Raw genomic sequence first — 26,596 nt, forward strand, 5'->3', positions numbered from 1 at the left:
AAAAAAAAAAAAAAAAACAAACAAACAAATTAATTCACCCACATACACACACACACACACAAAAACCGGGGCTGGTGGTGGGGAAGAAGATATAACAACTATACTTTCATGAAGTTGTTACAACAAGCAAACGGAAAGGACATTCTTGGGGGGGAGGGGAGAGAGGGAGGAGGGCGGGAGGTGTCGGTGATGGGCCATAATAATCATATACAGTGTATATTGACAAAATAAAAATTTAACAAAAAAAAAAAAAAAAAAAAAGAACTTACAACCATAATCGTAATTCCATAAAAATAATAATATTTATACTTGCAAAAAAAAAAAAAAGAAAATCATAACAGGAAGAGAGAACAATAAAAAAACTGAAAAAATTCTCACAGCAATGAAATCAAGAAAAAAGAACTGTAAAGCATATTTTGAACAAAACCTGTAGCTCACATTTTTACTTTATTGCTATCATTAGAGAGTTAGAAAGACTAAATATCCAGTTTTGAGTATTAAACCTCTGAAATGTAAGACAATTTCAAATAAGTTAAATGCTATATAATATTTAGTGCCTAAAGTAGATCCCTTATATGAATTGGAATATTATAAAAATTAAGGCATGCCATTTCTTTTACATTAAAGTTGGTTCTTCTCTGTCCCTATTAAGTAAATATTAACCAAATATTTAATGAATATCACCTTGTGGGGATTCAAATTATTAGAATATAGCCATTTGGATTTACTTCATTCTTTCATGTATCTTCAGACATTTATTCTGAATTAGCTGTTTCCATCATAATCAAGCCTTTCCTGTGTTAAAGACAAACAAAACTAAAAGTTAAACAAAAATACCTTCTTTGACCCTATGTCCTCTCCAGCCAGTGTCTTATTATTTTATCATCCTAGCCAAACTTTCTAAGTTAGCTAAATCTGTTTGCAATTCTGAAAGCTGATTTATTCGGCCTTTAAGTGGTCTCCTTGATTTAACTCCTGTTTCAATCTGTTCTCCAAATCATACGTAGAGTAACTTTTCCAAAATACAGATCTCATCATGATAGTCTCAATCTTGAAATCCTTCTACTGCTCTCTATTGCTCTTAGGATAACATCTTAATTCTACTACACAATTTATGAGGTTCTCCACCACCTGGTGCCTACCTACCTCACCCACTCAGCTCTTGCCACTCACTTACATTTGGAGCTTTAGCTCATCAATCTTTCCCTGTTCAATTCCTCAACTGTGTCATGCTTGCTCTCACGTGGAAGGTCATCTGGACTGTTTCTTCTGTCTGAGATGCTCCTCTTTGCTACTTTTCAAGTCTAACTCTTATTCACCCTTCACCTCTCAGCTGGAATGTCTCTTTTCCACATGCTGTCACTGCATATTCCTCTCAAATTATTCACCATACTTGTCATACCTGGTCTAATGCCTATGCAAAGATTCCACGAAGGCGAAGACCATGTCTGTCTGTCTTCATTACCTTTTATACTTCAGAACCTAGGACGGACCTTGGCAGCTAGAATGCAGTTGATAAATATTTGTGAAATAAATAATATTATAATCTAATAATATATGGGTTCCCTTTGGGAATATTATTGATAAACATTTGAAGTTCTTTATCATTCTTTCACTTCTGAATTATTTTAATTGTCCTTATTTTTCTAGGAGAAAAATGTTTTGCAATCCTGCAATGTGAAATGTTTAATAAAAGTAGACTCTGCCATGAGTAGAGAATGTATTTCAAAGGTGTACTCAGTAGTCACTTGACCAAAAAAAATCATCAGTGTTACTCCTAATTTTAAAAGTGGGGACATATGAAGAGATCTTGAGGTTCATTCTTATATATTTAACTTAAATGATATATTAAAGATATAAGTCAAAAAATAAAGTATTGAAAATGTTAGAAAACATTTAAGAGATTTCAATATTACATAGTTGCTGGAGACACTTGTACATAAGAGGGTACTTCAAAAAGTTCATGGAAATATTCATATTATCTCTTAATTCTATTTTTCCATGCGCTTTTTGAAGTACTCTTTTACTTTAAGAAATTTAAAAGTCATAAAAGAAAACATGGACTTATTTGATTACATACAAATTTTAAACTGTGTATGAAAAAAATCATAAATAAAGTCAATAAAAAGATAAAGGATTAGAGAAAAATTTGCAATATATATTCCAGATTTAAAAAAAATGTTTATTTGGTCATCTAATGCTGTTAAATAAATGACCCCAAAGGTTAGCAGTTTAAAACAACACACATTTGTTATCTAAATAAATTATTGTGGGTCAGGAATCCAGGCACAAATCAATTGAGTATTCTGCATCAGGCTCTCTCACAAGGCTGTAATCAAGATGTCAACCAGGATGCAGTCTCATCTGAAGACTTGCCTGGGGAAGAATTTGCTTCCAAGCTCATGTGGAAGCTGAAAGAATTCCTTTTCTTGAGGATTGTTGGCATAAGGGCGTCAGTTTCTTACAGGATATTGGCTAGAGGCCATCTCAGTTCCTCTTCTGGTGACCCTCTCCATCAGACAAGCATATGAAAAGAGCCACAGAGAGAACACTGGCAAAATAGAAGACAACATGTCTTTTGTAATCATAGAAGTGATATCCCATCACTGTTGCCATATGCAAAACTTTAGAAGCAAATTACTAACTTCAGCCCACCCTAGCAGAGGGGATTACAAAAAAGTATGAATACCAGGAGTCAGGGTTATTGGGAGCCATTTTAGAAGGCTGTTTATCACAGTAATATACCAGTTGCTTTTACAAATTGATGAGAAAAAGATAACCCAATCTGAATGTTAGGATAAGCATAGGCAATTCACGCAAAAGGATAGGAACTGGTAATTCACACAATAGCAAATTCAAAAGATTATTTTCCATATGAAGGGATTCTCATTTTCTCCAGTAGTTATGGAAATGCAAATTAAGGTAGCAATGAGAGAATCACATTAACTCTCAGATAAGATTCAGATTAACTTATAAAGATGAGACAGTACTCTCATACATGCATTGTTAATGGGAATACAAATTCTGCAGTCTTTTTGGAAAGCAATTTGTTAATATCAATTAAAAATTGAAATATACATTCCCTTTGACTTAGAAATTTAATACAACAAATTAAAATCAAGAGTACACACACACTCAAACATATTTTTACTGTAGTATTGTTTCAGTGCATGAAAACTGGGAACAAAATAGATAGCCATCAATGGGGAAATAGTATAATAAAGTGTGGTGTGTATATATAATATTATGTAGCCATTGAAAAGAGTGAATTAGAGGAAGAAGATGCCATGACAAAAGAGAGAGAGAGAGAGAGAGAGAGAAAAGAGTGGAAAAGAAAAGCAAATAAAAATAAAGATGGCACAAAAAATATAACTTTTAGCACATGTATGAATTTATATAAAATTATTTATTTGTGCTATGTGAACAAAGAAATATTAAAATTTTTTTAATGGATTGACTCTATGTTAAGTAACTTGGAGGAATTTCCATATTTATAATGTGAGTCTCATGTTTATAAGTTTACTTTGAAAGTGAATCAATAACATTGAGTGGACATATGATGACATGTGCATAAAGAAAGGTATGGGGAAATAAGGAGCAACTTTTTGACATTGGTTACCTGTGGTGAGTTCATTCGAAGGAATGTATTTGGACAGGATGAGGAGGAAACTATGCAATAAACAAAACAAAAAGCAAAATTTTATTTCTATATACTGAATATGATAGAAAGATAGGTATCATGTTATCCCACTTACATATTAAGATAAATATATATGTGTATTCATATATAAAGAGGTGCAAGAAAGAACCAAAGGAAAAAAACCAAAATTTTTGTAGTGATTATCTCAAGATTTGCAACCCAAGGAATTTTTATTTTTTCCTTTACAGTTTTATATATTGACTTAATTTTTAAAAAGGCCCTGTATTATTCATATAATTGGAATGAAATAAAATATATTTGTATATGTATATACCTACACACACATGTGATTTAGATATGTGACTATATAATAGCCTATTACAGGCTATGAGTGTGAAATAAGCTTGGAATGGTAGACCAGATTTCTATAAGCCTGAGACAAAGCAGAGGACATTTATGTAAAAGACACAGTAAAGAAAGAGATGCAAATTCAGAAAAACAGAAAGTTGTATAGAAGGAAAATAAGAAGCCTGATTTGATAGGACTGTAGGGAATGGGTAGGAGAGTAGTAAGATTCTGCAGCAGGCTGGAACCAGATTTTGAGGGACTTTTTTTTTCCCCCAATGGGTTTTTATGTATATGTATAATAGAAAATTTTATTTTAATTAATTAATTAATTAATTTGTTTGTTTGTTTGTTTCAATTTCTTTTTTTTTTTTTTGTCTTTTGTCTTTTTCCGTGTCCGGCAACGGATCGCAACCCTCAGTGTTGCCCCCGTACCGGACCGGGGACCGGCAACGGGATCGCACCCCTCGGTGTCGCTCCCGCGCCTCGCTCAGCCAGTGAGCAGGAACCGGTCTGTATGTGGGATCCGAACCCTCGGGCGGCACCAGTGCGCCACCGGGCCGGCCCTGTTTGTTTCAATTTCTTTTTTTTTTTTTTGTCTTTTGTCTTTTTCCGTGTCCGGCAACGGATCGCAACCCTCAGTGTTGCCCCCGTACCGGACCGGGGACCGGCAACGGGATCGCACCCCTCGGTGTCGCTCCCGCGCCTCGCTCAGCCAGTGAGCAGGAACCGGTCTGTATGTGGGATCCGAACCCTCGGGCGGCACCAGTGCGCCACCGGGCCGGCCCTGTTTGTTTCAATTTCAATCCAACAATCCCACTTCTGGGTATACACCCAAAGGAATGGAAATCATCATGTTGAAGGGATATGTGCACTCCCATGTTCATCACTGCTCTATTTACAATAGCCAAGATATGGAACCAACCTAAACGTCCATCAACAGATGACTGGATAAGGAAAATGTTGAATATGTACACAATGGAATACTACCTGGTCACAAAAAGAAAGAGTGGAATTCTGCCATTCGTAGCAACATGGATGAGCTTGGAGAAAATTATACTAAGTGAAATAAGCCAGGTACAGAAAAAGAAATACCACATGTCCTCACTCATAAGTGGGAGCAAAGGAAGGAAGGAAGGAAGGAGGAAGGAAGGAAGGAAGGAAGGAAGGAAGGAAGGAAGGACACGATAAAACATTGAACTTTCGAAAGGAGAGAACAAACCTATAGTTACTAGAGGTGGGAAAGGGGGAGGGAGATTAGGGAATAACTGGGTAAGGGACACAAAGAATAATTATGATTTGTAAGGATGAACATATTAATAACGTTGATTTGATCACCACATACTGTACACAAATACTGGTAGTCAACTCTGTACCCCATAAATATGTATAAGCAATTATGTTTCAATGTGAAGGATTTTAAAGACAGTTCAGACTTTAGCAAGCAGTAAGAAGCAATATCGGAATGTAAAATGACATGATAAAAATCTGTCCTGGTCTTCTGGACACAATGATCAAGAGGGGCCTGGAGACAGGAAGAGCATTAATGAGGTTAATTATATAGATCAGGCATGAGGCAGTCAGGGTCTGAAGTGCATTGTGTTGGGGGACTAGAGGGACACACCATGTATTGCAAAAAAATGGCTTAATGATTGAGGAACAAAGCATTTGCAAATACCAATTGCACTGACACACTGTCCCTGTCCTTATGCTTGTGTATAAAAGATGTGCTGAGATTTCTGAAATAAGTGCGAATAGAACATTTTGTATGTATAGATCTTTGCTGTTCGTAAGGAACTTGTGCAATTATCGTCTAACTCTTATCTTTACAAAGATGTAATTCAGGTGAAAAGAAGTAGTGTCCCTCTTTCTCAGATAAAGAAAGTAGTTTAGGAAGATTAAGCAAAGTATCCACCCTTATGTGAGGGGTCTTCAAAAGTTCATGGAAAAATTTGTATTATCTTTTAATTCCATTTTTTAGTGAACATTTGAAGTACACTCATACAGTTTGGTGTCAGCTAAAGATTTGACCAAACTCTGCTCTTTAAATTGGGTTTCGATCTTAGCCTTTAGAGGATGAATACCCCTTATGCATTTAGCATTTCTGGTTTATGATCAAAGATAATATGAACCACCAGGGTACAACCAAATCTAATCAGTCAATGACAGTAAAACAAACAGGGAACACTATTTGAATTTATGATTAACTTAATATTCACTTTCAAATATAGCGAAGCTGTGTTACTCCATTTTCTTTTGCTTATAACAGAATACCTGAAACTGGGTAACTTATAAGAAAACAAAAAAATTTTTAATTTATTTTTCATTTTATTAATTGTGGGATACAAAGTTGACTATGAATAGTTGTGTACAATATGTGATGGCCAAATCAGGATAGTTAGCTTATTCATCATTACAATACATAAACATTCTTTGTGTCCATTAACCAATTTCATTAATATCTCATTAACCCCTTTCCTCTCCCTCTCCCCCTCCCCCTTTGCACTTCTAGTAACCACAATTCTGTTCTCTCCTGCTAAAAGTTCAACGTATTATTGTGATTTTTGTTTCTCTCTCTTTCTCTCTCTCTCTCTCTCTCTTTCTTTTTATTTGTTTATTTACTAATTCAGCTCCCACTTATGAGTGAGGACATGCAGTATTTCTCTTTCTGAGCCTGGGTTGCTTCACTTAACATAATTTTCTCCAGGCTCATCCATGATGCTGCAGATGACAGAATTTCATTCTTTTTTTATGGCTGAGTGGTATTCCATTGAGTATCTATATGACATTTTCCTTACCCAGTCATCCACCGATGGACATTTAGGTTGGTTCCATAGCCTGGCTATTGTAAACAGAGCTGCAATGAACACGGGAGTGCGGGTATCCCTTTGACTTGATTTCCATTCCTTTGGGTATATACCCAGTAGCAGGATTGCTGGATTGTATGGCAGTTCTATCTGCAGTTGTTTAAGGAACCTCCATACTGTTCTCCATAATGGCTGTTCTAAGTTTCATTCCTACCAACAATGCAGAAGAGTTTCCCTTTCTCCATATTCTCACTAGCATGAGTTTAAGCATCATAATGACACTGGATTCATTGTTATTCTGTTGGGTATTTTTTTGTTTGTTTGTTGGGTTGTTTTTGATAATAGCCAGTCTACAGTCTAACTGGAGTGAGATGATATCTCAATGTGGTTTTGATTTGCATTTCTCTGATGATTAGTGATGTTGAGTATTTTTTCATAGACCTATAGGCCATCTGTATGTCCTCCTTTGAGAGATGTCTGTTCACTTCCTTTGCCCATTTTTTAATTGAATTATTTGTTTGGGTTCTTTTTTTTTTTTTTTTTACTGTAAAGTTGCTTCAGTTCCTCGTATATTTTGGGTATCAATCCCCTGTTGTATTTATAGTTTGCAAATATTTTCTCCCATTCTGTAGGTTGTCTTTTCACTCTGCTGATTGTTTCCTTTGCTGTGCAGAAGCGTTTTAGTTTGATATAATCCATTTGTTTACTTTTTTCTTTTGTTGTCTGTGCTTTTGGAACCTTATTCATAAAGTCTTTGCCCAACTTTACATCCTGGAGTGTCTCCTGTTTAACATACTATTGGAAGTACCTGTCAGAGCAATTAGACAAGATAAAGAAATAAAGGATATCCAAATAGAAAAAGATAAAGTCAAATTGTCACTGTTTGCACATGACATGATCCTGTATAGAGAAAACCTGAGAGACTCTTCCAAAAAACTCTTAGAGGTGACAAACAAATTCAGTAATGTTCAAGGATGCAAAATCAATATACAAAAACCAGTAGCATTTTTACACTCCAACAATGAACTAGCAGAAAAAGAAATCAAGAAAGCTAGCCCATTTACAATAGTCACAAAAAAAAAAAAAAAAAAAAATAGCCCCTTTAAAAAAAACCAAAAAAAAAAAAAAATAGCCCCTTTAAAAAAAACCAAAAAAAAAAAAAAATAGCCCCTTTAAAAAAAACCAAAAAAAAAAAAAAAAAAAAAGAAAAAGAAAAAACACCTAGGAATAAATTTAACCAAGAAGGTGAAAGATTTCTACAATTAGAACTATAAATCACTGCTGAAAGAAATTAAAGAGGACACCAAAAGATGGACAGATAGTCCTTGTTAATGGACTGGAAGAATTAACGTAGTGAAAATGTCCATATTATCCAAAGCCTTCTACAGATTCAGTGTTACCCCCATCAAAATATCAATGACATTCTTCACAGCAATAGAAAAACAATCCTAACATTCATATGGAACCACAAGAGATCCTAAACAGCTAAAAAAAAAATCCTGAGCAAAAAACAAATAAATAAATAGTTGAAGACTTTATACTTCCTGACTTCAAATTATATTACAAATCTACAGTAACCAAACTAGCATGGTATTGTCATAAAAACAGAAACTTGGACCAATGGAACAGAATAGAGAACCCAGAAATCAACCTGTGTATTTACAGCCAACTGATCTTCCACAAGGACATCAAGAACCTACAATGGGGAAAGGAGAGGCTCTTCAATAAATGGTACTGGGAAAAGTGGGTATCCATGTGTAGAAGAATGAAACTAGATTTGTTCCTCTTGCCATAAACCAAAATCAACTCAAAATTAATTAAAGACATAAATATAAGACCTGAAACTTTAAAACTCCTTGAAAAAGAAAACAAAATTTATTAATTACAGTTTCAGAGGTTGGAAAATACAAGGACCAAATCTGGCAAAGGCATTCTTGGCATTCACTCTCCACAGCAATGCAGGATGTCACATGGAGAGAATAGCAAGAACTCTTGTGACTATTTGGTATTGCACATTTACAGTGTAATTACCATAGGAGCAATCTAGTAGTTGACAGTACCAAAAAATTATTGTTCCTTCAACATAATGTCAAAATTTTAAAACTTGTCAACTAAAAAATTCAGTAACAAAATTGTCATAATAATCAAGTTATTTGGGGGTTAGAATTTCATTCTATGGTGAACTGATATTTAGATTGGCTTTTGATTTGTTGAAATTTGATATGAACACCTTGAACACCTTGTGTTCCACTAACAATTTAACATAACTAGCTAGTAAATGAGAAAGTCCAGTTTCAAACCTAATCACTGGCTCCAGGCCTTGTACTTTTCCTCAGCTAGTATATTTGCTTCCACCAGCCAGGAAAGAGATGGACACAGAGAAACCCTTAGCTTTTCAAGTTATTAGGATAGTATTGTTTCTCTTAATATCAAGCAGAGTCCTCTCAAAGCCTGAGAACTAGTAGTGAAACCATGGCCAATTTAAGTCACCCAGAAATATAATTTGTGTTTCCTCCTAGAGCCTCCAAAGCCTTCATTCCCAGAGCAAAAAGGTCCATGTGTTATGTCAGCATTAACTGGCTCGGGTCTGGAAGGGGAGCTGATCATGACTAAGATCCTTATGCAACAACAAACACAGTATTATCCAGAATAAACTCTGAGTGACCTAAACTAATTTCTTGGAAAGTGTTCTAGGTATTTTCCAAAAAAGACTAGAGAAATATAGGAAGTTAGCCAGCTTGGCATTGTTTGTCTGAAAAACCTGCCAAAAGTCTGGCCCCATGTGCCAGTGTCAATATTCTAGAGTGCAAACATATTCTTGTGCAAGGAATATTATGTAAGCTGGAAATTAATCTTAATTAGTCACTCTTTGTCCAAGGGTGGATGCTACAGAAGAAAGCCCAAGTACTTTCAGAATCGATGTACTTCAAAATCTCCAGTGAAGGTACAGTGAGCTACACTTAATTACCCTTTTACGCACCAAGGGAGGAAAGCTCTTGGAGAGCTTGCTGGAAACAGTGTTCAGGGCCGATGGTGTGGGGCGTTGCTGGTGAAACCAAGTGGGGTCCCATTGTCTTTTTTATCTCTTTGTCCAAAGCACTAGAATTAGAGATGGGATCAAAAGGCTTTTGCATTTAGCCACAGTGGGTTTTATTTCAGTTATCCTCTGTCTACCTTTCATCAGCAATGACCAGAATGGAAGTCTACCTGTAAAGGTCAGTCCTAGCCAAGCCTCACTAAGCAGGAAGAATTTCTTCATCTCTAGGACCTTACAGTATGAAGGGTTCTGTGGCTCACCACAAGTAGCAATATGGATAGACTACTACGCTATCAAGTCATGTTAAGACATATCATGACATTGATCATGACATATCAAGATGTTAATGTGACATGTATTAGTGACAGTAATTTCCAGTACTGTCAGTTACTAAACAGGAGAACTGAATCTTCAACTTTTAGTAGAACTTTGGGCAAATCAAGTTGACTGGGCTCCGCCGACTTACCATCAAGTCCAGGGGATGGAATAAAGCTGGTCACAAACCCTAAAGTTTTGTGGACAAGAATTTATTTAACATACTGTGATATTGTAAAATACATATTTGGTCTTCATCCCATTTCCTGGCATATAAGTCCTAAAATATCATTTTGTATGCTAATGAGTTGATTGATGGCTGGCCACCCCTTGGTAGCTTCAGGATGGAGGCTGATCACTGAAAAGACCAAGGCAAGATCAGAGGGACTTTCAGCCCCACCCTCCAACCTCTGGGTTGAGTTGAGTTACCATCAATGGCCAATGATTTAATCAATCATGCCTATGTAATGAGCCTCCATAAAAACCCAAAAGACTGGGTTCAGGGAGCCTTTGGATAGCTGAATACATGGAAGTTTTTGGAGGGTGGGGTTCTGGAGAGGGCATGAAAGTTCTGTGACCCTTCCCAATGCTTTGCCCACATGCTTCCCACATGCTTTGCATGTCTTCATCTGTATCCCTTGTAACAGTTTCTATAATAAACCAGTAAATGTGGGTAAAGTGTCCCCCTTAGTCCTGTGACCTGCTCTAGCAAATTAATCAAGCCCAGGAAGAGGATCATGGGAATCCTGATTTATAGCCAGTAGGTCAGAAGTGCAGGTCACAACCTGAGAATTGCTAGTGACAGCTGAAATGGGGGTGGGAGAGTGGGGCAGGGAGACAGTCTTATGGGACTGTGCCCTTAACCTGTGGGATCTCATGCTATATTCAAGTAGATTGTGTTAGAATTAAATTGAATTAGAGGACACCTAGGTGGTGTCTGCTGCAGAACTGGTTGATTGCTTGGTGTGTGGGGAAAACCCCTACACATCTGGTCACAGAAGTATTCTGTTTTGATTGTTTAGTGAGGAAATAGAAAAAGCACTTTGGTTTGGTTTTTCCTGTATCCACACATTTTTTTGGAGAAGGTTTTTACCAGTACTAGCCAATGCAGCATCTATCCCTTCCTATCTATTGCTCCTCCTTCAGGAATTAAAGTAAAAAATGATCCATCTATTTCTTAATAGCTCACACTCAAAATTCAGCAATTAGAAAAGAGAAATATGGAAAAAATATCTTCCTAAGGCTGAGATCTCATTTCCCTCTGGGTTGGCCCCTTGTCTTTCAGCTCCAAAGGATGTGGGCAAATGTTTGAATTGTGATTGACTTAATAGGAATAAAAAAGAGGAGGATCAGGTTCCTTTTGTCAATGCAGACATCAGTTTCCAACTCTGCTTTTCTACATTCTCTAATGTAATGGACCTGCCCAAGAGAGAAGAGAACAAAGAAACTTCTATGGGAAATTATGTCCTCTGTCAAGCCAAGACCACCCAGTGCAATAATGGAAAGAAAGAGGCTAGGCAGAGCCACAGGATAAATATTGAAAAGGATGTCTACTTAGACAAGAAATGCAACTCCTAATGTTTCATTTCTCCAAATTTTCTCTTATATAACCAGAAATTATTTCCTGCCTCTGTTTGCTCTATTTCTTCAGCTTCTTCTGAAACTGATCACTTTTTCCTTTCAATTTCCTATCACGTATGGGTCATTTTTCTAACAATAGAGATGCTAAAAGCAGCAGATTCTGCCAGACAATGACTTGAATCTCATCGTTATTAAAAATTTAAAACCTCATGGAATTTAGGCAAAACACAAAACTAATATTGTCAAAATGTTTGAAATTCTATGAAAATGAAAATAAAGACTTTAAATAGTGCAGCGGCTAAAGAAACTAATCATAGTAGTCACTGTCATTTACTGAGTGCCTGCTATGCACTTTAAGGTACCAATGACCAAGTTTAATTACAGCAGAATCATTAAAAGGTATTCTTCAAAGCAAAAGGTTGGGTCTTTTCAAAGGGGTTTCTAGAATGTATCCAAGGAATTTAGAAGCACGTTTTCTTTTTGAGCCCTGACTTTGGTACTAGAGATGGAATCGGTGGGGGGAAGGAGTTTGACTCTTTCAAAAATTAGTGGTGGCAACATGCTTGACTGTGAGCCACGGTGACTGTTGCCAAACAGTGTGGGGAAAGGCCGGGATAGGGAAGAGATGGCCGAGTTCTGCCAACATGACCTTGTGGGTTTTCATGGCTCTTAATTCTAGAGTGGGAAGCCAGACTTGAGGGTCCAGAGTCAAGTAAGGCAGTGGTCTGGACAACTGCATAATAGCAGACTTGAGATCCAAGGACTGTTGGCAAAATGCCTTTCTAGGAGCTTTAAGCAACCAAATCCATTTGCCATTTTTCTCCCCTTTGCTTCTAGAGTAATTTTAAATAGTAATATATAGCATATGAGAATATTCAGTTCTTGCTTTGTTTCAGTCTCTGTTTCAAATGATTTACATGCATTATATCACTTAACCAAATGACGACTTATGAGACAGTTAATGTAATCATTTTCTATTTACAGATAAGAAACCATGTACAGAGAGGGTTAATAACTTGCCCAAAGATGCACAGCTAGTTTGTGGTGAGTTCAGGGATAATTTACTTTTCCATTAATACATTCCTATATTCTCAATAAAGTTATTTCTTAATCCAGAGAAATCTGTTTTCCTTTTGCTACTCAAAATCAGCATGTATTTGATGCTTTCTGTAAAAAGCTATGAATGGATACGAATTAGGAGGTTAAAATATCTGCACATGTTTTTAGAAGTAAATGAGTTCAAGTGTCAAGGCCAAATCTACTGAGTCACAAATGTATTATATCAGATAAGAACATTAATTTAATTTTTATATTTCTGAGCATTTGCTTACGATAATTTACTTTTCCATTAATACATTCCTATATTCTCAATGAAGTTATTTCTTAATCCAGAGAAATCTGTTTTCCTTTTGCTACTCAAAATCAGCATGTATTTGATGCTTTCTGTAAAAAGCTATGAATGGATACAAATTAGGAGGTTAAAATATCTGCACATGTTTTTAGAAGTAAATGAGTTCAAGTGTCAAGGCCAAATCTACTGAGTTACAAATGTATTATATCAGATAAGAACATTAATTTAATTTTTATATTTCTGAGCATTTGCTTAGTAAATCTAAATATCCCATATAAGAATTTAGTTTTATACAAACCTTAAACGTTTGTTCAATTTTTCTTAGTTTGCCCTAAAATTTGAAGTTTATTGGCTACAGATGTCAAATCAGAAGTTAGGGAACAAGGTATAAGAAGGAGAGTGTGTGTTTAGTTCTACATACTCTTTTCCCTGTCAGGAAAGCTTCTCTTTCCAGATGCTTTTTGCAAGCTTCCCTTTCTCCATGGGATGGGGAGATCCTTTAGATGACCTGCCAGCCCCAGCCTTATGCACAGAGGCTCACTGCTCACTGTGCTCCCGGGATCACTGTTTTTCTTATCAGCATGTTCCTTCCTCTCATTGGGGCCTCACCAAGGATTGATTTTTCTTAGTTTGCCCTAAAATTTGAAGTTTATTGGCTACAGATGTCAAATCAGAAGTTAGGGAATAAGGTATAAGAAGGAGAGTGTGTGTTTAGTTCTACATACTCTTTTCCCTGTCAGGAAAGCTTCTCTTTCCAGATGCTTTTTGCAAGCTTCTCTTTCTCCATGGGATTGGGAGATCCTTTAGATGACCTGCCAGCCCCAGCCTTATGCACAGTGGCTCACTGCTCACTGTGCTCCGGGATCACTGTTTTTCTTATCAGCATGTTCCTTCCTCTCATTGGGGCCTCACCAAGGATTTTCCCTCTTCCAGGAACATTGTCTTTGCTAAATAGCTTCTATTTGTCCTTTCAGATACCAACTTAAACTTCATAACACAAGCTCAGAGAAGCCTTTCCTAAACCATATGCTGGGTCAGCGCCCTGTGATATACTCTGTAAAACTGAGTACTTTCTTATAGCAGTTTAGCAGACCTGCAATTAAATAATTACTCATGGGGCCGGCCCGGTGGCGCACTGGATAGTGCGCCGCTTGGGAAGCGCGGAGGCGCTCCCGCCCGAGGGTTCGGATCCCACATACAGACCGGCTTCCGCTCACTGGCTGAGCGAGGCGCGGGAGCAACACCGAGGCTTGCGATCCCGTTGCCGGTCCCCGGTCCGGTACGGGGGCAACAACACTGAGGGTTGCGATCCGTTGCCGGACACGGAAAAAAGACAAAAGACAAAAAAAAAAAAAAAATTACTCATGAATTTGATTGTTCAAAATTTGTTTCTCCCATGAGAATATAAGATCCATGAATGGAGAGGCCTTATTTGTCGTGTTCACCATTGTATTCCTAGTTCCTAGGTTTAGTGCCTGATTAAGATGGGCATCAATAGACATTAACTCAATAAATGAGTATTGTGCTCATCCATAAACAGTTTGAAAACCTTGCTTTTTTTTAATGGATCTCTATTACTTTTTGCTAAGTAGAAGGCTAGAAGAATAAACAGTTAAAGATCTTCACAACTGAGAGTACACACGTTCCCTAGCCTCTCTCTGCTGGGGCTGACTGGTGGCTCCCACATCCCTGTACAGGTTCCCAGTACAGCACTATGGAATCTTCAAGGGGAAGGAAGAGAATTGGCAGGTGTTGTTTTTGGCCAGCTTCATGGAGGAGGTTTAAGTGTGGTACATAAGCCTCTTTAGTTGTGCCTGGACCTATTATTAGAATAAGACAAAGTCCAGGAAATCAGAAACTATCAAAAAGGCTGGGGATCCTGAGGTATAGATGGGGGCTCTGCCTCCTAGTGTATTGTTTATAATACTCCTGGTCTAATTCCCAAGTATGTTCTCTCTGTACTCCTGGGAGTAATGCTGTTGGATTGGGCTTCAGGGTGGCTCAGATCTGAGAAAAAGCACTGCGTATTTTTTTCCCTTGTGTGGTGTCCACTCAACCATCTGAGAGCACTTTGGGAGCTCAGGGAAACAGGGAACCTTTATGATTCTTTCACAATTTCATTCGTGTCCTTGCCAGAGGGCTTACTGAGGATTTTATCAAGGCCACAGCTGCAAGGGGTTGTCTCAGGTCAGTGGGAAAGACTGATCCATCTCTTGGAGTTAGACTAAATAAAACTGTAAAGTCAATAGGGTTGCATTTTTCAAAGGGATCCCTGAGAAGACTCAGGTCATCCAGGGCCACCAGACCTCAGTCAGCACCATGTGGTGTAGAGCTGTCGAAGATTTTCTTATAGCTGCAGAAGAGACCAAGACTTAAGAGAGGTGTCCTTTCTGTAATCTGCAAGTGGGTGTCTATATTTCTGCCCTTAGCTTCCAATTAAAATTTTATTATTTGGCTATTGTGGAATGACAGATGCAACTCTGATTCTGGAACTACAAGTGAATAAATCATACATTTTCTGCTAAGCCCTGAGAAGTGTTTGAAACTAAGCTTGTGAGGAAAGAAGGAACTAGAAGCCCCTCAGGCAGTGGGAATCCTCCACACAACCTCTTGGCTGCGATCTTTGCTCAGCCAAAACCTCAATACTCTCGCTTCATGGGCCTTTCCTTGTGAGTCATACCTTTTTGTATGCTTTTGCCCTGTGCCTCTTCAGCACTCATTGGCTCACTCTTGTCATGGTATTCTGCACAATTGCTTTTCACAGATAATTCATTCTAAGTGTATGCTTTCTATTAAGTCATCTAAGACTTGACAGGGTTTTTTCATCAACTGAGCAGCAGTTCTAGAGTCATCTGTTTGGTTGTAATAAGATGGTTAGGTCTCCCCTACAACAAGAATTACCTTTTCCTTGCACATATGCTTGTCGTTTGTTGTGGAGGAATCAGAAAGTGGTTGTATGTGCATAATGCCCACAATATCATGGCATTCAACTTCCTCAGCGTCAGCAGACAGGTGGTCTGAGAAGAGTAGGAAAGCTAAACACCTGGCTTAATTCTCTTATGTCCTTCACTTTCTATGATCAGTTTTTGTAAGTCCTGCATTATCAATACATGAATTTGATAATATAACCTGATAATCTGCATATATTACGTCTAATCCATAGAAATAATAAATATAGGTTTCTCAAAGGTAAGCATTATTTCACTGAATCTTTTCAATTTCTCTTTAGCCCTGGCTCCTAGAATCTATTGCAATTCTGCACAGAGACTACTAGCTGACTTCCATTGTCTGTGCTCTGCTTCTTGGTCATAGGAGACCAAATCTTTCACTGGGTGCATTACTACCTAGCTAAAAGCACAGTTTTCAGCCTTTCCTGAAGCCAGCTTTGGCTATGTCATTTAAGTTTTGGCCAATGCAGTGTAAATGTAATCGTTAAATGGGGTTTTGGAGGACAAATCCCTTTACAGAGAGTCTCCTCCATTTGCTTCCTGGTCTATAAATGTGATTAGGAGGCTTCTTGGGGCTTTTAAGGACAAAGGCCACAGCCAGGAATGATGGAAAGAGACCTGGAAGGATCTGGATTTCTTGACGACTCTGTGGAGCCACCTTATCAGTTTTGGACTGTCTATCTTTGTATTCTTTCTGTGTGTGAGAGAAATAAGAGACATCCGTCTTGTTTAAGCCACTGTCATTGTGAGGTGTTCTGTTATGTGCAGCTGATTCTAATTCTAACTTATGCACCATCTACCATCCACTTAACAACATGTGTCCAGCTGTCCATGGACAAGTGTATTTTCAATCTATGGCTTTACAGATAAAATGATAAAAGTGAGTGTAATGACACATCTAAAGTAATTGCCAAAATTCAGGGAAAAATACGGCTCAGAACCATCAACCTTATTTTCTTTCTTGCCCTTTCTGTCAAGTGCAGAATTATTAAAGTCATTACCCCAGAAAAATGTCCACTGCTATCTACAGTCTGTAGCTTCACATCCCTCATTTCCAACCTTGCATCCTCCTACTTCTTAGTACACTCAAAATAAAATTGTTTGCAAGTTGTATTCAGTCAAGATTAGAGTACTTTTGCAAACAAAATTTGGTTTTGAATTGTGGTTTGTATGCACAATAACTGAGATCTAGAAAAGATGTTTATTCAAATAAGAAATTAATTCAGGAAACAAAATGCCCAAAGTGGTGTTTATTATAGTCATGCCATCAGAACCCTTCACTGTTTTCCAACTAGACACAAAAAATCTTTAACTTTGTTTATAGTGATGGTTGTTCACATAATGGATACTTAAGTCACCAGGATGTCAGAGAGAAAGAGGCACAGAGGACAAAGGCTATTTCACCACTTCAAAAAGAGGTGAATAGAGTAAGAGGCATATTGTTCTATAAGTATGCTCTGCTGCTTTAATATGCCCAATTCACTGCTCCATTTCTATTTACACAGAGTTGAAATTAGAAACATTACATACATCAGTGGATCTACTTAAACTAAAAAGTATACAGAGAAGATACTGTGTAAGGAATGTCTGACTCCCTCTTGGTAATGACAAGCATAGAAATATGTTCAGTTTCTTGAGTTCAATTGTCCACAAATGGTGTTTCTCTTATTTCATGCATATGATGGTGCCATATGATTGGAAATACTATCTTTCTAGAGTTGAAAATCTTTAAAGTAAGCAAGCATGGAAGGAGCTAAGAATATCCTATTTGTTAGTAAACTGCATCTGTTAATTATAATAGCTGTTAGTTTTATGATCGTTCACTCCTAATCCAATTCCCAATACCTCAGAAAGAAATGTCAGAACATGTCACTTTTATATCTCAGACAGCTGAATTGTTCATATCATAATCAAGTTATACTCTTTCAACTCTCCTTTCCCATTATGGAGAGAAGGGAGACAAAAAATAATTCCCAATTAGAATGAAAAACAAGGGATAGCCAACTCTTGGTTATGTGAGAGGAATTAACTGTGGTTAAGGAGTAGTAGGACATTTCCAACCAAGCATTGGTCTTTTCAGTCCAGTCAATGTCAACAGTTGTCATTACTAGTCATTGTCGGCTAGTGCCCAATCATGACTCCTAATCAGCTAACTTCCCCTCACCTTAACATCAGCACATAAGTTATTCCACACCAATATATGTAATGACATCAACAATTACCCTAGGTAACACAGGATGCTACTCAATAGCACTCAATGGGCATCATCCAAGCTATGTATGAGTATTAGCTCAATTAATCTTTACAACTCTCTGAGATTCTATTATAATCCTGTTTTAGAGATAGGTAAACTGCAGCAACATAGATGAGCTTGGAGAAAATTATGTTACGTGAAATAAGCCAGGCACAGAAAGAGAAATACTGCATGTCCACACTCATAAGTGAGAGCTAAGAAAGATAGAAGGATCACAATAAAACGTTGAATTTTCAGAAGGAGAGAACAGACCTATAGTTACTAGAGGTGGGAAAGGGGGACGGGGATAGAGGTTAGGGTAAGGGACACAAAGAGTAATTATGATTTGTACTGATGAACATGCTAATACTATTGATTGGATCATCACACAAATACTGATAGTCATCTCTGTACACCATAAATGTGTGTAATCAAAAACAAATAAATAAATTAATAAAATTTTTTTAGGTGGAAAGAAGAGATATGTTAACTAGGGCAAGAGATTAAATAACTTGCTGAAGGTCATCTCGCTACTAAAACATACATCATAGGTAGTCTGTCTTTCAGTTTCATGATCCTAGCAACTGCGTGCACTACCTCTCTAGTAAATAGAATTTAAAAAGTAGTTGGATAACATTTAAATAAAATTTTATCTCATTCTGCATAGAGCATATCTCTTTTCAACCTGCAAAGGTGTTGGTATCTGGTTAACAGTTGTGCCCAGGTGATGATTCTAAAAGGAATATTCCAGTGCTGTAAATGTTAATGAATGGTGGATCTAGGTAAAAGGTAAATTATGAGTGTTTAGTGTATTAATCTTTCAACTTTTCTGTAGGTTTACAATTTTTACAAATAAAAAGTTGAGGAAAAAAATAAAAGGAATATTAATAACCTCTTTGGCTGTATATTTCACTCAGAAAATTTGCTTAGTGAAAGCAAATGTGAATCATGCATTTAGAATTATGTCATCCTCAGACTAGTATCTCTCGATCAATCTCCCCTCCACCCCAAGTTCAGTTTTTTGAAAGGATGTTAGTATTTATCATTCTCTGGAAATACTCCCATCCTCTCCAAATATCACTGTGTGGACATGCCAAATGGATTCATCTGTTCTTTATATGCATTCCCCACACACTGTACACTAATAACTTAAGAAAATAGTCTGTCATTTTTCTTGAAACAAAAAAAAAAAGTCTTTGCCTCTGGTGCTTTCAATTTCCTGTTTTATTCTTATTTTGCTATTCTTATATATTATTAAAATTTGACTTCTTTCCAGGCAGGAGAAATAAATAAAATTCAGCTTATTTGTTTTTATGTGGGAATAGTAATTAGTTAAGCCTAATAAATCACCAGCACAATGAATCAGCACATGAAAACCAGCCTGACTTGAGTGTCATGCATTATTAACACATGTCTATTTAACACAGGCATATTAACATATGTCTATTTCTATGACATAGAATCTATGTTAATATTTTTATCTCCAAATGGGGATAGTGAAGCCCAGGAAGTTTGAGTGACTTGTCTAGGGTTGCACAGTTATTGCAAAGCCAGGACATAACCTTTGTTCCTGAGCCTTCTTCCAGTAACCACACCCTAAGAAGTACTTCTCCTTGTGGCTCCTAACACTCTCCAACTGAAAATTAGAAATTCATCCATTTCTCTAGAGGTCTGGATCAAATTACTTTTAGCCTCCTCTCCTCCATTTCTCTTTCTTTGGCATGGTGGAGGAACACTGTATTTGAAATAAAAATAACCGGCTCATGGGTCCAATGCAGTAATCTAGCAGCCCACGTTCTAGGAGAAAGCCATTTACACTTTTGGAGACTCAACTTCCTCCTCTATAAAATGAAGATGATGATGATAACAGCCCTAGCTACTTCACTGGTTGTTTATGACATCAAGTAAAAATGATAGATTTCTTTGTTCACCATAAATTCACAAATATTGGAACTTATTCAGTGGGAGGCTGTGGCTGTGGTTGGGTGTAACCAATTATGACCAAACAGTCACTACCATCTTAGATGTGAAAACAGTTTGTAAGCTATAAAGCAACATATCATTATTATTGTGCATAAATTCCACCTTCTGGAGTTTCCATGCCCCTTTAATCTTATTGATTAAAACCCCACGTCCCAGATAGGTTTGACTGACGCACTCACTGCACATCTCAGAGCCCGGGATGAATTCAGCCAGAGGAATGAAGTTGCAGGAATTCTGAAGATGAGATCTTACATAGAGGGTGCCAATGCTAAACCTACTCTGAGAAACTAGAGGAAAACTTCTGAAAAGTCCTTGCAAATGGTAATGGGATAGGGTGGGCTGCCACGGAGACAGAAGCTGCTGCTGGCTCTAAGCTCAACCAGCCTAGTCTTCGTTTTGTGCATTAATTTTTGGATTCCACCTTGCTTCATGTTTCAGCCAGCACAGACTCAGCTGTCTTAACCACCTCAGCCTGTTTTCCAGACATGGCTTTTTTCTTTTATTGGTTTATCTTCAATTACATCAGAGTTTCTCTCTCCCAATTCCTGATGCTCCTGGAGGATTATTATTTGGAAGTGTGAGCATATGAGCAGGGCTTTCATCTACCACATCCCAAATCAGCAAATGAGAGAGAGAAGCATCTTAGCAGCTGTCTGTCTATAACTTGTATTCTTCCACATTTCCAAATCAGTGCCAATTTCCTCTCTGCCAACACATTTCCTATAAATTTAGACTCTGTCTGTTAAAGATTACTTCCAAAATATAACATTATGGGTTTTCATGGATTTTCCTTAGCCCCCTTTACAGTAAACCAATTTGTGCCAGCACTTTTTGGGACTCACAGCAATGTCTTTTCATGGAACTAGTTGTATGTAAGTTCAAAACATGTAAAATTGACAGATTATTCTTTCGTCATTATCCCAGATTTCTCCAGTGGCAGGACATTCTGAAATAAACACTTAGCTTGCAGCTGATTTTGAAGAGGAGGGGTCATTGTAATTCAGGGCTTGACCATGAGGGAATCTATATCTTCTCTTTTCATAAATAAATCCAACACTTATATAATCATCTGAGGTCATTCTTGGAACTCATGCTGAGAGTGGTGACATCTTCTGATGAAAGAAAGTTTGAAAAAAAAAAAGGTGAAAAGCTACGAGACATATGGAAAGCATCCTCGTGTCATAGACTGATAGGAATCTGGTGACACAAAAGGTCAATAAATACAGGCACCTTCTACCCCTCAAGAAAACTAGGACCTCTGTAAGCCTTTAAAAAAGGAGGAAATAATCACGGTGCACCCAAGTAGTGGCCTCACATTGTCTGCCACATTTCCCAGCAGAATGTACCAGCTGTGCTGAGAGCTAAGTTACGATGTTGTTAACAGGTTGTCAGTAAACCTAAGGATGTGTGGTTGGGGCCCACCAAGTATGAGAAAGAAACCTAAACTGTTCTTTCCAAAATGCTGTTGGTTTTTGACCATTGTATCTCAGGTTAGGAGTCTTAGAACAAATCAGTGTAAAACATTCAAACAACAAAGCCATATGTTATATCCTTCCCTCCTGCAATGTCATGTGAATAGGCCAAGGTAACAAGGTCTATGCCCCCACGTGTTTTTGCAGCAAGAAAGATTACTCAAATGCTTCATATTCAGAGTCAGTAAGATATTGCAGAAAAAGGCAATGAACTCCCACACTGTTTATTGACCTTAGTTAAGCATTTCATACCAGTGTGTCTGGCAGCTTTGAGAACTATTGTATAAGTGGGGTTACCCAGAAGTGATTGCCAACATTCTGAGAATATTTCATGATGAGGAATTTTGCAAATTCAGTGTCAATGGCATTGCCCCTAACCCCTTCTTTTTCTAAACCTGATTTCAGCTCTGAAAGAGACCTTGTATAATTCTCCCCTTTGAAAATGTGGCAATCCAAACAGTGCACGTCAATCCAAGGGCCCATTTCTAATCTTCCAATCAGCTCTTCATTTCCCACAGGCTGCCATCTCTCACTGACACCCTTGAGAAGAGTAAATCTGGGCTGATGATGGAACACACTTAGCACACAAAGGAAAAACTGCACAATCAATTACCTGTGTAGACTCAGGAAGGCATCACAGGTTGGAAATTAGTATCACATATCAAACCCTTTTGGGAAAACCCCAGACCTAGCCAAGAACGTTTGGCAAGAGCACATGGCTGAGAGCCTAGGACTTGGCTGCCTAGGTGGCTGACTGATATTTGATTCTTTAAAGAGACAAAGACTTAGAATCCAATCAGCAGGCACGTCTCCAGACAGATAGTTACATGTTAGAAGGGTGGGACGGTTTATGACTAAATGGTCAGGGACAGGACTGCCGGCCTTCTCTATGGAAGATGTTTGGGCTTCAGAGCAGAATACAGGAGGACAGACTTTATAATCTTAACTTTGTCACTGACTAGCTAGGTAACCCTGGGTAAGTTACTTAACCCCTGAAACCCTGTGAGATAGGGAAAACAACAGGAATGCCCACACAGGGTTATTGTGCAGACTAAATGAAGATTGTCTGTTAGACATAGGGATGGCCTTAGACATAGTAAAGGCTCAAGAAAGGGGAGCTAAAGTAATCAAAGATTTTAATTAGCAAACTTTTAAAGCAGAATGGGTACATTCAGGACCTAGAGACAGATCTATACACAAACAGGTATTTGACTTATGCATAACATTGGAATAAGCTTTTTTATAAATAGTAATGGAACAATGGAATATCTAAAGAAGAAAAAAAAAGTTGATTTTGTACCTTCACCCACACACAAAACTTGGTTCAGGATTGATTAAAAACCTTAATGTGAAAGGCAAAATGATAAAGTCTTTACAAGAATCTAAGCGATCCTCTTATGCTCAGGGGAGGGAGTATGGTAGAGCTGAGGAAGAGGAGAAAGGGAACTTCTGGGTGTGGCAAGATTCGATTCCTTGGCCCAGGAGATAGCCCTACGATTACGCACTTTCTAATTATTCTTTAGCCATGCATACATGCTATACGTGCTCTTTTGCAGGTGTGATCTCTCTTCCTTTTCACATTCTCTATGGTTTCCATGCCTCCTATGCCTTTTCAGCACATCCCATGGTCGGGCCAAGTAGAAGACAAACACAAAAGGAAATAAAATATAATAAACATTTAAATACAATAAAATACACATATTTTATTTATATGGTAGCATAGGAGGGCTTCTAAGTACGTAGTGACAATGTTGGACACAGTTAACATCAGATAGGCACACAATGAAATGTTAGTTCTCATTTTCTCTCACTCATTTAATTTCATCTGCTACTTGTGCTCATGTTCTGCCCAGCCCATCTATCAAGCTATGGTCCCTAGGCCTTTCCTGTTCGTACTATTTCCCCTAAATCACTAATTCTCTCCTGCTTCAGGGCTTTCTAGCCAAGTTGCATCTTCCAGTTGGTGGATACGTTCCTAGCTACTTTTTGCTTTCTGATCCAGTCTCTCAAAATACTTTCTCTTCTCTTTTCAAATTTGCCTCTCATTCCAGATTGCCAGCCCAAAATATTGACGTAGGGTCTACATTTCCGTTTTGTGGCGTTACTTATCCTCGTATGTTGATCAATTTTAAAGCAGCAGATCTAAAATCCATATTTACATATTTACCAGAGGTGTACATTAAGAAATTAAAATAGAAGTCACAGAAAATTGGTAAAAGAATAGTTCTTCATATTAATGAATAGTTCTTCATTTTAATGTTAAAACACAAAGCAAATGCTTAATAAACACTAAAAAATTGAGAAATTCAGCATTAGATTATACATTTTAAGCAAGATAATATTCAAATAGAGAGAGACAGTACCAACTTGGACCTATCAGCACTAAATTGGATCTGCCTAATACACTTATTGGTAATTAATGTTTTGTATAAATGCTCTTATCTTATTTATTTTTTATTTTTTATTATTTTAATATAAATTTAATCATGAAAATATTATTTGATCATCTCCTAAAAGATAAAAACCATGATAGTGAATGCTCCTATTTTAAAGTTTATTTATTTATTTTTCCTTTTTTTTTGTCTTTTTTACTGATGGGCAACGGGATTGCAACCCTCAGTGTTGCGCCCGCACCACGCTCAGCCAGTGAGCGGGAACCGGTCTCCACATGGGATCTGAACCCTCGGCGGGAGCGCCGCGGCGCACTCTCCAGTGCGCTACTGGGCCGGCCCTTAAAGTTTATTTTTGAATAGAAATACTTATTATTAGTGAGACATTCTATTATTTTTATTATTGTCCCCCTACCTAGAAAAAAACCTAGTCAGCTATTCTGTAGGAAAATATCTAGAAGGATATAATTCATGTCTCAGTACTAGAAGGGAGTAAAGAGATAGCAGGTGCAGGTAATCTCTGGGCTCTCGTGATTTTCCAGCCACATAATGTCCAAAGCACACCTTCTCTGACATTACTCCTATCATATCAGTCTTTGTTTTGTTTTTTTTTTATAAAAGATGACCGGTAAGGGGATCTCAACCCTTGGCTTGGTGTTGTCAGCACCACACTCAGCCAGTGAGCAAACCGGCCATCCCTATATGGGATCTGAACCCGTGGCCTTGGTGTTATCAGCACCACACTCTACCGAGTGAGCCAGGGGCCGGCCCCTCATATCAGTCTTTGATTTTTTTTTTTTTCTTTAATTCTTGACTTCAATAAACCGATTCTGGATCATCTAGGGTTAATTTTTCAACCCGATCTATTCCCGTATCCTTCTTCAGAAGATGTAGTATGGGGTTCATCCTTAAGTGGGGGGCAAGGACTGCCTCCAAGGTATTCCTCCTTCCCCTGCTCTGGGCCAGAAAGCAGACCAGGAAGACAAGATGAGAGACAGAATCAACAGGTTACTAAGGCATTCAGACAGGGCACAAGACAGCTTGGCAGAAGGAAAAAGTTCAGGAAGAGCTTAGAAATCAATCCCATGGAGATCAGAACTGTGATTTTCATAGTCAGGGCAATGGATGACCCCTTGCTGATTTTTCTCATCCCTACAGTTTTGCTGCTACATATCCTCTTTTTTTTTTTTTTTTTTTTAAGTATCAGGATGAGATAGCACTCCAGAGAAGAGTGTAGATAACAGAGTCATTCATTCATTCACTTATTCTTTCATTTATTCAGCATCCACACTGTGCCTGGATGAGAAAGAATACAAAAGAAGTATAAATTGTGGTCTGAAAAAACAAAATGACAGAGAATACTGTAGGTATTTCGGAGAGGAAGAAATTCTTACTGGCCAGGGTGGTCCAGAAGTGACTTGTGGAGAGTTGGCACCTAAATTAGAACTTAAAACCAGGATTATTAAGGAAAGTAAGGAGGAGGAGCATTGTAGACAGACAAAAAAAGCATTTAAGAAACTAGGATACTGGGATGTGCTTAGGATGTTTGTGAACTGTAAAGAGACCAAGAGAATTAATGATTGTAGAAGGAAACAACAGGAAATAAAGTTGGGTTTTAGGGTGGTCTCCCAGGTAGAGGCACGTGGGATTTTTTTCTGTCATTAACACAGAATCTTGGAAAATTTGAGCTGACAGTATACAGCAGCATGGTTAAAGAAGGGAGATGGAGAGACCAGCAAGGATGGTGTCCAAAGTCTAGATGAAAGGCGCTAAGGAAGGATGCAGAGGAAGGCAGGGAGACTTGGGACAACAGCATCAACCATTCTCTATCTAAACATTTTTAGACCAGGATGACTAGTATAAAATTTTTCATGTATATGTCATAGGATATACATATATAGATGTATATTGTGATTTGAGATATTGACAGATGATATAATGAAGCTATCAAGATTAGTAAGAAATTTTAAAATAGCATTTATTTCATCTTTATCCCATATTTTATTTCAATTTTATAATGTTCTTATACATATATTTTTGTATAAAGTATATTAAAACATTGATGTGTGTGTGTGTATAATTTATAAATAATAAGTATGCATATATTGGGAATGTTTGCTCATTTTTTTAAACTGATAAAGAGTATGTGATCAAAACATTTAGGGACAAATAATGTGAGGTAACCCTTGGGTCCAGGTTCACATCAGCCTGAGTTATAACCACTATCTAAAATATACAGTTTGTGGGAATGTGACTCAGCGTCATTAGGGAATACAGCCAGAAGTGATTCCTCTACTGAGCTTCAGACATGGACTGGATTAGAAGCCTCCAGGCTAAATGGAGCCCTCGCTACCAGCAGAAGCCCTCAAAAAGCCCTCACTACCATGGCCGAAGAAAATATAGTTTCATTTTTGTCCGTGGAAGCACCAGCCTGGGACTCAGCTTCAAATCATGGAGATTAAGAAAAACCATTCTTTAAAACAGTCTTTTCACC

The sequence above is a fragment of the Galeopterus variegatus genome, unplaced genomic scaffold (genome assembly GCF_000696425.1).
Source record: "Galeopterus variegatus unplaced genomic scaffold, G_variegatus-3.0.2 Scaffold1381, whole genome shotgun sequence".
NCBI lineage: Eukaryota > Metazoa > Chordata > Mammalia > Dermoptera > Cynocephalidae > Galeopterus > Galeopterus variegatus.